Source organism: Enhydra lutris, unplaced genomic scaffold (genome assembly GCF_002288905.1).
Source record: "Enhydra lutris kenyoni isolate GAN:26980312 unplaced genomic scaffold, ASM228890v2 scaffoldscaffold58, whole genome shotgun sequence".
NCBI lineage: Eukaryota > Metazoa > Chordata > Mammalia > Carnivora > Mustelidae > Enhydra > Enhydra lutris.
In genome coordinates, this window is record NW_019154142.1 from 12694890 (window position 1) to 12711686 (window position 16797).

Genomic DNA, 16797 nt, shown 5'->3' on the forward strand with positions numbered 1-16797 from the left:
ACAGGCCACTCTTTTATATTCTGGATGCCATTTTCTAGAGGCAATATATCAGAGTGTTAAGGATTTGGATGTTGTTGTGACCATTTCTTTTGGAAAATACAATTTGTGACAATGTAGAATATTCTCTTAATCTTGACACATTTTAGTAGTCTTAAATTCTGTTGTTTCCCAAAAGGATATTGTTAATTCTTCCTTAGTTATTAATACATTTAGAATGTATAAGACAAAGGTGATTTTTAACATATATTGAACATTTTTTGATTATAAAAGGTAATTATGTTGACAAACGATTTGAAAATGAGAGAAACTCATGAAAGTTCAGTGTTATTAAGGAGCATGATAACTCTTAAAAATGTGATAATAAAATAAATAAAATATAGAAGTCACTTTGCCATTAACTTCTTTGGCATAATTTGTTAAGCTTTATAATTTTTCTTATAACCAAATAATAAAGGAGTCTTTCTTGAAATCTTTAATCGTCCGTATTGAAGTTAATTACTTCAAACTAAGGATTAGCCGTGAGCTGGGTAAATGGTTTCAGAAGATAATAATATTATGAAACCACATAGTCACGGCAAGAGATACTTAAGATATTAAAGAAATTAATATGGTCTGTTCTTAGTGAATTAATAGAGATTCAAAGGATTTGAGTAATAAACAATCACATACTTGGAAACTTTACAAGATGGTAAAAGGAGCTGTGGCGTACAAAATTGGACTTCTGGGTCAAAATGTTACTACGTGATGTAGTCCTCTTGAAATTGATAATTAAACAACCATATTTTCCCAGATGACTCAGGCACATTTTCTGTATGATGAAAGTTTATCTAGCTGTGAATTTCAACTGGAAATAATGAAAAAATAATATGCCCTAATTGTCTAGAATGGTGTTTTATTTCAAACGGCTTAATGATTTCCCTCTCTAAACTAAACACAGAAAATTCTGGGTGAATGGACTGGCATTCTGTGGAAAAGTTGTAACTTGGTCTTACATAGTATGGAAACACACAACAGCAACAAAAAGGAGATGCTTGCCTTTTATGATAGTTGAAATCCACAAGTGAGAAGAAACAGATTAGAGATACCAAAGTTTAGAGCTGAATAATATGAGAAGTTGAACAGATGCCAGAGGTTTAAAAAATAAATTAAAAAGGCTGGAGAGATCATTTATTCTGAGAAAATGTAATAGCTGTTTGAGAGCCTTTAAAGCTCAGAATCAGCGGCAAAGGTGTACTAATAAGTTACTTAATACCTTTATTCCAACCGTTAGCTGAGCATAAGCAAAAACAATGTCTAGAAAAGGAGAATGGGCTGACATTTATCACTGGTAATAGAAAAGATTTTTTAAAAACCCACAAAAATAAGCAATAAAAGAGATTAAACGGGAGTGAGAACTCTGGCTAGTACAGTTCTTCAATTTTAAATTAGATTTGTGTTTCTTTTAATACTTAATTCTAACATCTTCCATCAGTTGTTTAAAAACAGAATTAAACAAGTAAGCAGACATTACCTAAAGAAAGGTTGGTATTTTTATGTATTAAAAAGCATAATTAAATAAGTAAACTCATATTTAATTAAGTTAGGTATCTCTCGTTTCCACTTCTACCCGAGTTGGTATACATTCTTCTACTCGTCCCAATTACTTACATCTGACAGGACTGTTAAACTGCTGGCAAATTACAGAACCAAGCAGAGAAATTAAAAGAATTTGTCATTTGTGCCAGTAGCCAATGTTAGGTGTTTGGGAAACCTTCCTTATCCTACTTCCACATGCGTAGCTGGTTCTGTGAATTATCATGGAATTTATCACACAATAACAAATAAATAAATATGTAGGTGTTTGTTACTTTCATATCACAGATTATTTTTAAATATAGCAACCTCGAGAGCTAGGAAAGAAAACAGCACAAGGCAACAGTTTCATGAACTAGGTTAAAAAAATCCATAATCTCTTACATTATTACGGGCATGTAACAACACACAGGTAAGGTTCTTAGGCTCTGCTGAATGCCATTACAAGTTTTTTGAGTAGGTATATCATATGTCCCCTATAGCTGATCAATTTGTGGTTCCAGTAAGAGTTGCCTTAATTGTCCATCCCTAAACCTCCCAGCTATTTTAAGGCCTTTGGCCTCTTCTCTCCTCGCACTGTGGCTTTTTAGAAATGAGGATGAGGATGAAGTAGAAAAACGGATCACAGTAATTGCATATGCCTCGAGCAGTTCCGTAGACCTTCTCACACACCTCGGTGCCGCTTGCTCTAATTTCCCTACAGATTCTCCTGTCTAGTGAAGAAGTGGAATGTCCCACTCCTGATTTTTTAGACCTGTAATTTAACAATGCTGTCAGCTATAGACAACTGAAAAAGCAAACAATCGAAAAAACACCTTACCTTTGTAAAATCCACTAATTTTAGGTGGTTACATCTGCAGATAACTCAAAAAATTAGCAATTCCTTTGTTTCCTTTCTCCCTTCCTTCTTCCCTCCCTCTTTCTTTCTCCCTTTCTCTCTCTCTTTCTTTCTTTCTTTCTTTCTCTCTTTTACTACCACACTCCTCTTTCTTAGGACATATAAGTTAGTAGAACTCCATTTTTTCCCTACAACTATGCATCTGACGAACATGGCATATTCCTCTTTTTATCGACGACTCGCCATTTAATAATTTAATGACAAGTGTCTGAGGTTCTGTGTGTGTGGAATGGGCTGGTGAGAGTATGAGAAATAGATGTGTAGAAGGAAAACAACTTTCAAAAGGCCGTTTTCATATCTCCAGGGAACGTGGAATGGTTGAAAAATTCACCTCACCACCATCACCACCACCACCATCATGATGATTCTGATAAAGGTCCTTGGCTTAGACTCACGGATGAAAGGCAATGGCAGAAACATGAGGAGAGAGTTTTGAACCACCAGGAGGTTTCGTGCTCACCGTATGCAATATCTATCTACAGCTGCATCTGGCCTGATTCCTGCATGACACACAAATCATCTTCTGTCCTGTGTCCTGCTGCCTTTCACTGAAATTTGATTTCCATTGTCCTTCTCCAGTCTGTCTGTTTGTATGTCAAACCAACTGTTCAATGAGAACATTTGACCAGATGCCCATTGAAATGTTTCAAGTACCCTGACAGTTAAGAAGGCTTTGTCTGTTCAGAACAGATGGAAACTCTGGGCAGGGTGAGATGGGATGTTACCTGATCCACATATTGGCACTTCAAAGTCTAAACTTCAGCCAAAAAAACCCTAAGAAACATTGTTACAAATACACCAGACTCTTCAAACCTTTTTAACCCCCCTTCAAAAAGAAAAAAAAAAAAATCAGTTAAGTCCTGGCTTAAGATCTAAAAAAGTTCTTGTATAGATGAAATCTATTTATAATTGCTGCACATAGACTAATAAGTTGAAAAGCAACTGAAGCATCTGCTTACACTAGCTGGCCAGCTCTTTAGGGACAAGAAACAAGGTTCTATCCATTTTTATACATCCAAAATTTATCTATCCAAAAGTTTGTGTCAAATATTTAAAGAGTATTGCATTAGGCACCTTCCTGGGAGCTATTCCCTTCCATCTGGATGTAACGGTCTTCCTTCTCAAAGAAAGACAATTAAGCAACCAGTTTAATATCTTTTCATAACTACAGGGCTGGAGGTACAGACAATGTTCTGTGGCGGCACAAGGAATGTTGGGTGGCAAAGTCAAAGTTTCCTGGAGAAAGCCACACTTGAGATGAGCTGTGAAGGATGCCAGAACACAGACAAAGTTTACAGAAAGGAAAGACGAAGTGCCACCCAGAGAAACATAACAACACCGTAACAAACTGGTATGTTTGGGGAAGTAAAGGTAGAAGCCGGGTTGAGCTTGAGAGAGAACACAGAAGGAAGGATTGTGTTCTTCATTCTGAAACATATGGGACCACAGAAGGATTTTATTACAGGGACTGGTATGATCATATTTGGATTTTATAAATATCCCTTTTGCAGCAGCGAAATTTATAGGAGTGGAACAGGACTGAAAGCAGAGGTACAAGTTATATTTTACTAAATATGGGATTCTTATATGGTTCAGATATTGCATCCAATACAGTTTTAAATTGGCTAAGTTTTTAAAATTTTCTTATCAAAGCCATATAATGAGTAGTTTTATTAAACTAAGCCTAGGATGGGTTTGGTACTAGTTCCAGCTCTAACATGGTCTTGTCTGGTAATATATGGGACTCATATGCAATGAAGAGGCCTTGCATTTACACATGGTAAAATCAGAAAAACAGCCCTTCTCTCTTACCCCTACACTTGTGACTCAGCGTACATTTTTCAAGAGCAGCTAGCAGGGCACACACTAATAAGCACAAAAGGAATTCAAATCTGAATTTGATTCAGAGGACTGAATGGTGGTTGAATGGACTTAGTGGTTGAATGAGTGGGAGATGGTGGTGGGAGAGGCACCTTCACCCCTTGGTGGGACAGTAAGTTGTATGAGAGTGTCCAGTGACTTACACTACATGTGGTTCGCCACTTGCCAGGCCTGGCTTCGAGGGAGTCACTAGGGAATGTGGAAAGTTATCCTAGAAGTACATGAAATATGTGCAGGAAATGTAGATTGACGTTCCCTATCTGCACTATCAAGTATTTAAACATATGGGGAGAATTACAGTATGGCATTCTTATATTTAATTGGGTAAGTAAGGTACATTAGAGTATGAGTTTTCAACACTTGAATTTGGCAAACTCTTTAAGAGAAGCATATAGTTAACAATTTGATTGTTTTGTTTCACAAAAAATATTTGTTGAAAAAAGCACTCTGGTTCTATCTTTTTGTGTCTTTTATGACAAAAATATCCTGGTTGTGCAAACATAGGATCTGAAATATTTATACACCTTAATCAAAATCTTAAACTATCTTCCATTCTGCAGCACTGGCTCTGAGCTTATCAGGTGAACTTCCAACAAAAAAAAAACGAAAGGAAGAAGCATGCCAATGCCTTAAATCCACTTTCCTAAAAACAGAGGCTGTTCTTGAGAAAGGGATTGATTGAGGGAGGGCTCTCAGGAGAGGAGAGTAGAAGGCAGGGAAAGATCACAGGAAGAAAGGGAAACAAAGACTTTGTCTTGGCAGGGGATTAACTTCAGCTTGGCTCTAGGGGAAACTCAAATCACAGAGAAAAATGTCCCATGTAATGCAGGGGAGCTAGATATTTTAATTCCTTTGGTGGAGAGGGTAATGTTCTCCAGCAAGACAGGCTGAGCTATTCTCTGCCTGTTGAGAGCTATTCTCTAGAAGGATGGAGCCGCTAACAGTCTGAGCAGCAAGAAGCACCAGAACCCCCAGGACCCCATAGATAATCGTCCCACTGAGAGGATGGGGAGGAGGGGCATAACGGGATCCCTTACAACTGCAACCAGATTTGTGCATTTATAAGTTAATTTTCTGTTCATTACATATGAATCTTCCAGAATTTTACTTACACTGTACATGTGCTGCTGCATTTAAAAATATATCAGATCTTCAAATGGTAGCTTAAAAATTACGAAAATACCTTCTTATTCCTAACTGGCTCATCGGTCTAAATTACTCCATAATTTTTCTAATTTAATTGGAAAAAATACACAGTTACCCTTTAAACATTAAATGCCAATTTTCAAATTTTCATAGTACGATTTAAAATCCGTGAAAAATAGGGGTTACAGTGGAAGTGCCAAGACAGCCTTAATTACAGCACTGGGAAAAGTAATGCTCTAATAGCTAAATAGTGGATTGTATTTCAAGTGAAGAAACAATAAAATTGTAAACCATGAAGCGCAAGTGGGAGGATGAGACATATGTCTCATGGATTCAGCCTCAACTAAAGTGACAATTTTGAGACCCGGTTGGATTCTTAATCAGATAACTTTATCAGGTGCAAAGAGCTTTCATTCTCACTGGCCATTAAAAAATAGCTTTTAAAATGGTGTTAAAAGTGGATCCCTGTTTCTTTCCTTCAGTCACAGGCACTAGGGTCTGCCAGCAGCATATATGTGCTCACTTCTAAGAGCCTAACTCATCTCGTTTAGGTCTTTTACATTTTTTCTTAGAAATAATAAAATGCTAAACACTACAGAGTATAACCAGACAGCATCCACACCAAAAGAATTAACTAAAACATTTTCACATTAGCTGTGATTTTTCTTTGAGGGCTAAGTCACAAGTTCTTCCTGAAAGGGATAATCTTGAAATTTCGATAAGGGTGGAAAAGCTTCTGAACAAAAGGTGAGGAAACCTAGTTGTCCAGCGTAGCTAAAACACTTTAGCTAAAACAACTATATAAAACTATTTCAATCTATTATATTCAGTGAAAAGTTTCCTCTAAAAATGAAATAAAATGCAAACATAAGAACAAAAAAAATTTTTACTCATAAATAGATTACCCTTCCCTTTGGAAATAACACTTTTAGGAAAACTATCATATTTATTATTCTTTTATTACTTCCTGTGGGCTTGTGGGAAAGATTGAATGATGAGTAAAGAGTGACATATGTGAGATTTGGTCTCTTAACTCCCCTGCTCTTGTTCAATTTGAGGTTTTAATTCCCATTACATGGCTTCCTGTTTCCAAAATAAGATTGAAAGGAGGAAGCTTAAGAAAGAATGAATGACAGAATGAAGGAATATATACATCCATATGTACATAGATATCACATATTCACACACACACCATTTTATACAAAACTTATTACCAACCACAAAAATCTGTTAACAGTATGTCCTCACTCTTCAGAAACAATGAAATCCAAATTTATTTTCATAATCATATTCCCCCAATATTTACTAGTTTTTTTCAATGTAATAAAGTATGATAGGAAATAGTACATTAATTAAAGTTAGACAGAGTCGGGTGCCTGGGTGGCTCAGTGGGTTAAGCCACTGCCTTCAGCTCAGGTCATGATCTCAGGGTCCTGGGATCGAGTCCCGCATCGGGCTCTCTGCTCAGCAGGGAGCCTGCTTCCTCCTCTCTCTCTCTCTCTGCCTGCCTCTCCATCTACTTGTGATCTCTCTCCGTCAAATAAATGAATAAAATCTTAAAAAAAAAAAAAAAGTTAGACAGAGTGTTTCATGTCTGAGGGTTCCAGGGGTGAGATGAATTGCTTACATCACATAGCCAGAAGTAGAAGAACTGGGTTTGCATTGCAGAGATCCTAACCTTTCTATCACACAGAACTATTTATTACACACTCAAGGGCAGGAAAAGAACCTGAGAATTTTGGTAGGAGTTGAGACATGGTGCCTGGGTGCAGGGGATAGGGAACATCCCAAACCCTCCACTGCACTGACAAACTATGAGGGAGTGGGGGTGTAGCAAATAGAGGTGGGCAACAATAAGGCTCTGGAAAACAATGACAAAAGCAAATATAAATATGAAAGTGAATATAAACACAATAAAGATAAATATAACAAATTGCATTTATTAGAATTGTTTCACAATTTAATATACATGAAGGCTGATAAGGAGAATAAAAAATAAAGCCAAGCCTAATTGATATAGAGCATCTGTGTTTGGTTTATTGGTCCCCAGTCACATCAATATGTGTATAGACTGACTATGCACATTCTTAGAAGCATGTTGATAAGAATTACTATGGTCATTAAGAAGCTTGTACTTCCTTCCAAGTTTGAATTCATATTAAAAAAAATTCTTTCCAGGAAAAAGCCATTGGCTACTAAGAGACAGCCATACCTAGCTGCCAACTCCAAAGGACCAGTTCCTGTTTTTCTTGAAGAATGGGTTTCTGTTAATTCACGTGTTTCTGACTGCATATATGATTTTATATCCAAAATCTTTACAGATAAACATTTTCATTCTTAAAAAAGAATACCAGTGATTTTCTAATTTATGATGTGAAAAAATAAAATACATTTATGAAGATTACAGATTATCATAAAAATCTGCAATGCAAGGTCTTTCTTTTAGGGATTTTCTTAAAGATCAAAGGAGATTAAAGCTATAAAACCGGGAAAACAATGAGTTAGCAACCCACAGAATACTACCACAATTTGCATTATTCTTAAAACATTTGGAATTTAGTGAAGTAGAAAATGAGAAAAAAATAGTAAAGCAAGCCACACAAAAACCAAATAACGTAGGAAATTAAACTATTCATAAATGTGGCAAAGCTTGATATAAGCCAAATGGGAATTGACTTTTAAAGCTCAATCTTCTGAAAAATTAAATATGGTTTAAAAAATGGGTATCAATATGCACCATACACCAGTAGTTTTTCTTATTTACACTGTTGCATTTGTCAATAGTCCCTTCATATTCAATAAATATTAACATATAGGAAAGAACTCTAAACACCTTATTTTTCCTAAGTAATTGTATAGTAAACCTAAATGTGAATGCTTACATGTGTAATTCTTTCAATAAAAGGACAAACATCTTAAAATATTTTTTAAAAGTTCACTCATAAGGGCGCCTGGGTGCCTCAATGGGTTAAAGCCTCTGCCTTTGGCTCAGGTCATGATCTCAGGGTCCTGGGATCCAGCCCCACATCAGGCTCTCTGCTCAGCAGGGAGCGTGCTTCTTCCTCTCTCTCTCTGCCTGCCTCTCTGCCTACTTGTGATCCCTGTCTGTCAAATAAATAAATAAAATCTTAAAATAAAAAAAATTCACTCATAGAAACAAGATGGGATCAGGAGGGAGACAAACCTAAGAGACTCTTAATCTCGCAAAACAAACTGAGGGTTGCGGGGTGGGGAGGGTGGTGTTATGGACATTGGGGAGGGTGTGTGCTATGGTGAGTACCGTGAAGTGTGTGAACCTGGCGATTCACAGACCTGTACCCCTGGGGCTAATAATACATTATATGTTTATAAAAAAATTAAAAAATTGAAAAAAGTTCACTCATAGAATCTGAGTGAAAAACTTTTTGAAGGAAATTAAGGGGATAAGGTTATGGTTCAGTTTTGTGATTCACTGATTATAAAAATTGCCTGTTAGGAAATATCCCACAGTATTATGCACAGATACTTATTTGGAACTAATTACATTATGTTGTGATTAATTCTTTATAAGTTTGTTTTATATAGGAGTCTGCATTAATATGCGGAGGAACATTTGGTACAAGGAGATGGCCAATTTCTTAGATCAGATGAAGGAAGTACTTTCAGAAGAACCAAAAAATATATAAAACATACAGAATTCTGAGAAGAGTAGATTGGTGAGTTTATAATTATAACAACGAAAATGCTATTTCTCTCTCCCTCTCCTTTTTTTCCTCATTCTATTTATGGAAACAGAATAGCTTATTTAAGCAGTTATGTAGTACTACCAAAGTTATATAGTAGTTACATAGTCCTCTAAATACTTATATGTTAAATACTTACCTAAGCATAGACATTTAATTTCAAAATGTAAGTGGTTAATTTCAAATTTTTGCATGCTTCCAAAAGATAATTATTTTGATGTTTAATACATTTTAAAGGAAAGCGCAAATTATAACATATTTGAAAAATCTTATTTAGATCATTTGATCATCTAATAATCAAATTAATAGATCATTTGAAATTTATGTCTATGTTAAATATAAAATGACAGTACAATAGAATTAATTTTAAAAAGAAAGAGTATTTCAATATTCCTTCCTTTGGCATTATATTTTGCTCAGTTGAGGTCAAATTAAAAATATGAAAACTAGCAAATCAGATTTTTCTACTAAGAAATATAAATAGGTCAGTTCTTCTTTACAGTGTCTATATGGTGAATCTCTGGTTCTGCAATTTGTATTTTAATTATTTTATTCTTTCTGAATATAATTTTTGCCACTTGACTTTATACTTAGTTATTGCATGATGACTGTAACTGAGAAAATAATCATATCAATATATCTAGAAAATTCATTCATTTTCCCAAATTGAAACTCTGATTATAATTTAACCAGCCAATGACAATAGTAAATCTATTCCAAAGAATATATCATTTGCCATTGATTCTGAGACTATGCTTCTTATATGTTACAGCACTATGTTAGAAATACTGGAATACTGAACTAAAAGAACACTTCATCAATTCAAGTAGAGTACTCAGAATACTAATCAGTATTATTATACGATCAGTATTACAGTTTTGAACTTAGAACATCATCCATTAACTCATTTTGTTTTTAAGGCTTCCTTCAGGTTATTAAGCAGTGACTCAATTCCAGAAAGTCACTAATATTTTCATTTAAAAATTATTGAAAAAAAAGGAAGCTTCCACTTAATTTTAGCAAAAAGAAAATCTTTCCAAGGATAAACAATTATATCAACATAAAAACATTAGAAAATTCTAATTCATAATTGAAGATAAAAAATAATACAATTAATTAAAATATCTTAATGAATTTTAAAAAATCATCCCTAGCAATTTATTTTTAAATCAATTTGAGGATATCCATTGCCAGCAGGAAATGGTACTTCAATGACCATATTCAATAAAAGGTGCCACGAATTCTACAACCTTCTCAATATATAAGTCAGCCCCCTTCTAGTGTTTCAGATTTGGACTAAATAATGCATGACTGCACATGTAGTACTGCTCCTTTCAGTCTTAGTAGGAATATTTCTAATTAATTAGAAGAAATTTTTCCACTCCAAGCTGCCTTCATTTAGCCATTTATCCATTCCAGGTGAATTCTTAAGTTCAAGTTTGCTCAAGAACCTCACAGTGAAAAGGAAAAAGTATAATGCTAATTATCTCAAATCAACTTTTTTATATCTTATCATATATATAATGATATAATATGTAATGTATAATACATGATTTGATATATGATCTTACTATATGTAACTATATATATATAAAATACATATTTTATATATATATATATATATATATATATGTGATCCAAAAATATACAACACAATCTTTCTTCTTGGTTTTCTGTTCTGTCTGTTCTGTCAAGAGAAAAAGCAGAAGGAATCATTTTCCATTACACATGCACACAAAATATATTAGAGTAGGTAGATAAAATACTCTTTTCAGAATAATAGGGAAGTGTTAAGGTGACATTTAATATCTTTGCTCCAATAATCACCTAACAATACTTACAGATAATTCAAGATTTTAGAAGTCAAAGGTTTTAAAAATTAGACAGAAGGGAGGAGGAGTCAAGATGGCGGAGAAGTAGCAGGCTGAGACTACTTCAGGTAGCAGGAGATCAGCTAGATAGCTTATCTAAAGATTGCAAACACCTACAAATCCAACGGGAGATCGAAGAGAAGAAGAACAGCAATTCTAGAAACAGAAAATCAACCACTTTCTGAAAGGTGGGACTGGCAGAGAAGTGAATCCAAAGCGACCAGAAGATAGACCGCGGGGGGAGGGGCTGGCTCCCGGCAAGCGGCAGAGCAACGGAGCACAAAATCAGGACTTTTAAAAGTCTGTTCCGCTGAGGGACATCACTCCAGAGGCTTAACTGGGGTGAAGCCCACGCGGGGTCAGCGTGGCCTCAGGTCCCGCAGGGTCACAGAAGGATCGGGGGTGTCTGAGTGTCTCAGAGCTTGCAGGTATTAGAACAGGGAAGCCAGCACAAGAGACAGAGCCGAGGAGTAAGCTCTAAACTCGGGGTTACCTTGAACCGGTCACAGGCTCGGTCAGCTCGGAGCGCGGCCGGAGGCCAGGGAGATGGGAGTAATTGGGCGCTGTTCTCTGAGGGCGCATTGAGGAGTGGGGCCCCGGGCTCTCGGCTCCTCCGGGCCTGAGACCGGGAGGCCGCCATCTTCATTTCCACCCTCCTGAACTCTACGGAAAGCGCTCAGGGAACAAAAGCTCCCGAAAGCAAACCCGAGCGGATTACTCAGCCCGGCCCCTGGTAAGGGCGGTGCAACTCCGCCTGGGGCAAAGACACTTGAGAATCACTACAACAGGCCCCTCCCCCAGAAGAACAACAAGAAACCCAGCCAGGACCAAGTTCACCTACCAAGGAGTGCAGTTTCAATACCAAGGAGAGCAGCGGAATTCCACAGGAGGAGAAAGCAAAGCACGGAATTCATGGTTTTTTCCCCATGATTCTTTAGCCTTGCAGTTAATTTAATTTTTTTTTCTTTTTCAATTTTTTTCTCTTCTTCTGCAAAATTTTTTTTACTTTTATCCTTTTCTTTTTTAACATTTTTTAACTAGTTTATCTAATATATATACATTTTTTACTTTTTTATATTTTTTCTTTATTCGTTTCCTTTTTTTTAATTGTTTTTGTTTTTTGTTTTATCTTTCTGAACCTCTTTCTGAACGTTTCTCCCCCCTCACGATTTGGGATCTCTTCTGATTTGGTTAAAGCATATTTTCCTGGGGTTGCTGCCACCCTTTTAGTATTTTACTTGCTCCTTCATATACTCTTATCTGGACAAAATGACAAGGCGGAAAAAATCACCACAAAAAAAAGAACAAGAGGCAGTACCAAAGGCTAGGGACCTAATCAATACAGACATTGGTAATATGTCAGATCTAGAGTTCAGAATGACGATTCTCAAGGTTCTAGCTGGGCTCGAAAAAGGCATGGAAGATATTAGAGAAATGCTCTCGGGAGATATAAAAGCTCTTTCTGGAGAAATAAAAGAAATAAAATCTAACCAAGTTGAAATCAAAAAGGCTATTAATGAGGTGCAATCAAAAATGGAGGCTCTCACTGCTAGGATAAATGAGGCAGAAGAAAGAATTAGCGATATAGAAGACCAAATGACAGAGAATAAAGAAGCTGAGGAAAAGAGGGACAAACAGCTACTGGACCACAAGGGGAGAATTCGAGAGATAAGTGACACCATAAGACGAAACAACATTAGAATAATTGGGATTCCAGAAGAAGAAGAAAGAGAGAAGGGAGCAAAAGGTATATGGGAGAGAATTATTGGAGACAATTTCCCCAATATGGCAAAAGGAACAAGCATCAAAATCCAGGAGTTTCAGAGAAACCCCCTCAAAATCAATAAGAATAGGTCCACACCCCGTCACCTAATAGTAAAATTTACAAGTCTTAGTGACAAAGAGAAGATCCTGAAAGCAGCCCAGGAAAAGAAGTCTGTAACATACAATGGTAAAAATATTAGATTGGCAGCAGACTTATCCACAGAGACCGGCAGACAGGAAAGAGCTGGCATGATATATTCAGAGCACTAAACGAGAAAAACATGCAGCCAAGAATACTATATCCAGCTAGGCTATCATTGAAAATAGAAGGAGAGATTCAAAGCTTCCAGGACAAACAAAAACTGAAAGAATTTGCAAACACCAAACCAGCTCTACAGGAAATATTGAAAGGGTCCTCTAAGCAAAGAGAGACCCTAAAAGTAGTAGATCAGAAAGGAACAGAAACAATATACAATAACAGTCACCTTACAGGCAATACAATGGCACTAAATTCATATCTCTCAATAGTTACCCTGAATGTTAATGGGCTAAATGCCCAAATCAAAAGACACAGGGTATCAGAATGGATAAAAAAACAAAGCCCATCTCTATGTTGCCTACAAGAAACTCATCTTAAACCCGAAGACACCTCCAGATTTAAAGTGAGGGGGTGGAAAAGAATATACCATGCTAATGGACATCAGAAGAAAGCAGGATTGGCAATCCTTATATCAGATCAATTAGATTTTAAGCCAAAGACTATAATAAGAGATGAGGAAGGACACTATATCATACTCAAAGGATCTGTCCAACAAGAAGATCTAAAAGTTTTAAATATCTATGCCCCTAACGTGGGAGCAGCCAACTATATAAACCAATTAATAACAAAATCAAAGAAACACATCAACAATAATACAATAATAGTAGGGGACTTTAACACTCCCCTCACTGAAATGGACAGATCATCCAAGCAAAAGATCCACAAGGAAATAAAGGCTTAAATGACACACTGGACCAGTTGGACATCACAGATATATTCAGAACATTTCATCCCAAAGCAACAGAATACACATTCTTCTCTAGTACACATGGAACATTCTCTAGAATAGATCACATCCTCGGTCCTAAATCAGGTCTCAACTGGTATCAAAAGATTGGAATCATTCCCTGCATATTTTCAGACCACAATGCTCTGAAGCTAGAACTCAATCACAAGAGGAAATTTAGAAAGAACCCAAATACATGGAGACTAAACAGCATCCTTCTAAAGAATGAATGGGTCAACCAGGAAATTAAAGAAGAATTGAAAAAATTCATGGAAACAAATGATAATGAAAACACAATGGTTCAAAATCTGTGGGACACAACAAAGGCAGTCCTGAGAGGAAAATATATAGCGGTACAAGCCTTTCTCAAGAAACAAGAAAGGTCTCAGGTACACAGCCTAACCCTACACCTAAAGGAGCTGGAGAAAGAACAAGAAAGAAACCCTAAGCCCAGCAGGAGAAGAGAAATCATAAAGATCAGAGCAGAAATCAATGAAATAGAAACCAAAAAAACAATAGAACAAATCAACGAAACTAGGAGCTTGTCTTTGAAAGAATTAATAAGATCGATAAACCCTTGGCCAGACTTATCAAAAAGAAAAGAGAAAGGACCCAAATAAAATCATGAATGAAAGAGGAGAGATCACAACGAACACCAAAGAAATACAGACAATTATAAGAACATACTATGAGCAACTCTACACCAACAAATTTGACAATCTGGAAGAAATGGATGCATTCCTAGAGACCTATAAACTACCACAACTGAACCAGGAAGAAATAGAAAGCCTCAACAGACCCATAACCAGTAAGGAGATTGAAACAGTCATCAAAAATCTCCAAACAAACAAAAGCCCAGGGCCAGATGGCTTCCCGGGGGAATTCTACCAAACATTTAAAGAAGAACTAATTCCTATTCTCCTGAAACTGTTCCACAAAATAGAAATGGAAGGAAAACTTCCAAACTCATTTTATGAGACCAGCATCACCTTGATCCCAAAACCAGACAAGGATCCCATCAAAAAAGAGAACTACAGACCAATATCCTTGATGAACACAGATGCAAAAATTCTTGCCAAAATACTAGCCAATAGGATTCAACAGTACATTAAAAGGATTATTCACCACGACCAAGTGGGATTTATTCCAGGGCTGCAAGGTTGGTTCAACATCCACAAATCAATCAATGTGATACAACACATTAATAAAAGAAAGAACAAGAACCATATGATACTCTCCATAGATGCTGAAAAAGCATTTGACAAAGTACAGCATCCCTTCCTGATCAAAACTTTTCAAAGTGTAGGGATAGAGGGCACATACCTCAATATTATCAAAGCCATCTATGAAAAACCCACCGCAAATATCATTCTCAATGGAGAAAAACTGAAAGCTTTTCCGCTACGGTCAGGAACACGGCAGGGATGTCCGTTATCACCACTGCTATTCAACATAGTACTAGAAGTCCTAGCCTCAGCAATCAGACAACAAAAGGAAATTAAAGGCATCCAAATCGGCAAAGAAGAAGTCAAACTATCACTCTTCGCAGATGATATGATACTATATGTGGAAAACCCAAAAGACTCCACTCCAAAACTGCTAGAACTTGTCCAGGAATTCAGTAAAGTGTCAGGATATAAAATCAATGCACAGAAATCAGTTGCATTTCTCTACACCAACAACAAGACAGAAGAAAGAGAAATTAAGGAGTCAATCCCATTTACAATTGCACCCAAAACTATAAGATACCTAGGAATAAACCTAACCAAAGAGACTAAGAATCTATACACAGAAAACTATAAAGTACTCATGAAAGAAATTGAGGAAGACACAAAGAAATGGAAAAATGTTCCATGCTCCTGGATTGGAAGAATAAATATTGTGAAAATGTCTATGCTACCTAAAGCAATCTACACATTTAATGCAATTCCTATCAAAGTACCATCCATTTTTTTCAAAGAAATGGAACAAATAATCCTAAAATTTATATGGAACCAGAAAAGACCTCGAATAGCCAAAGCAATATTGAAAAAGAAAGCCAAAGTTGGTGGCATCACAATTCTGGACTTCAAGCTCTATTACAAAGCTGTCATCATCAAGACAGCATGGTACTGGCACAAAAACAGACACATAGATCAATGGAACAGAATAGAGAGCCCAGAAATAAACCCTCAACTCTATGGTCAACTAATCTTCGACAAAGCAGGAAAGAATGTCCAATGGAAAAAAGACAGCCTCTTCAATAAATGGTGTTGGGAAAATTGGACAGCCACATGCAGAAAAATGAAATTGGATCATTTCCTTACACCAAACATGAAAATAGACTCAAAATGGATGAAGGACCTCAATGTGAGAAAGGAATCCATCAAAATCCTTGAGGAGAACACAGGCAGCAACCTCTTCGACCTCAGCCACAGCAACATCTTCCTAGGAACATCGCCAAAGGCAAGGGAAGCAAGGGCAAAAATGAACTATTGGGATTTTATCAAGATCAAAAGCTTTTGCACAGCAAAGGAAACAGTTAACAAAACCAAAGGACAACTGACAGAATGGGAGAAGATATTTGCAAACGACATATCAGATAAAGGGCTAGTGTCCAAAATCTATAAAGAACTTAGCAAACTCAATACCCAAAGAACAAATAATCCAATCAAGAAATGGGCAGAGGACATGAACAGACATTTCTGCAAAGAAGACATCCAGATGGCCAACAGACACATGAAAAAGTGCTCCATATCACTCGGCATCAGGGAAATACAAATCAAAACCACAATGAGATATCACCTCACACCAGTCAGAATGGCTAAAATTAACAAGTCAGGAAATGACAGATGCTGGCGAGGATGCGGAGAAAGGGGAACCCTCCTACACTGTTGGTGGGAATGCAAGCTGGTGCG